This window comes from Penaeus monodon, chromosome 21, assembly GCF_015228065.2.
Source record: "Penaeus monodon isolate SGIC_2016 chromosome 21, NSTDA_Pmon_1, whole genome shotgun sequence".
Classification (NCBI taxonomy): Eukaryota; Metazoa; Arthropoda; class Malacostraca; order Decapoda; family Penaeidae; genus Penaeus; species Penaeus monodon.
This window is the reverse complement of record NC_051406.1, coordinates 4586739-4587099: the sequence shown is the minus strand read 5'-3', so window position 1 is coordinate 4587099 and position 361 is coordinate 4586739.

Sequence of the window (361 nt, the reverse complement as noted above, 5' to 3'; positions counted from 1 at the left end):
AACAAATAAAAGAGATGAATATAAAAAATAATTTTTAAAAAACTGGAAGCACAATACAAGCTATAATTATAAGATTTCGCGTGTAATTTGTTACATGTAATAAACGTACATTGAGTTACAATCCACCGACAGGATTAAGTGCATATCCTAGAACCCAGCTGAGAGATCCTACACGGAGGAAAAAAGTATTATAATGAGCAAACGTGGCAGTGACAGATAGGCATCGTTGAGGTCATATAAAGGAACCGATTCTCACTTCACACGACGTACTGGCAGTGAACTTTGCTTGATTAAGTAAGTCTATTTAAGTCTATTTTGCTTTTCAGTCCATTTTTTCTATATCACTTTTTGTGTTTGTTTG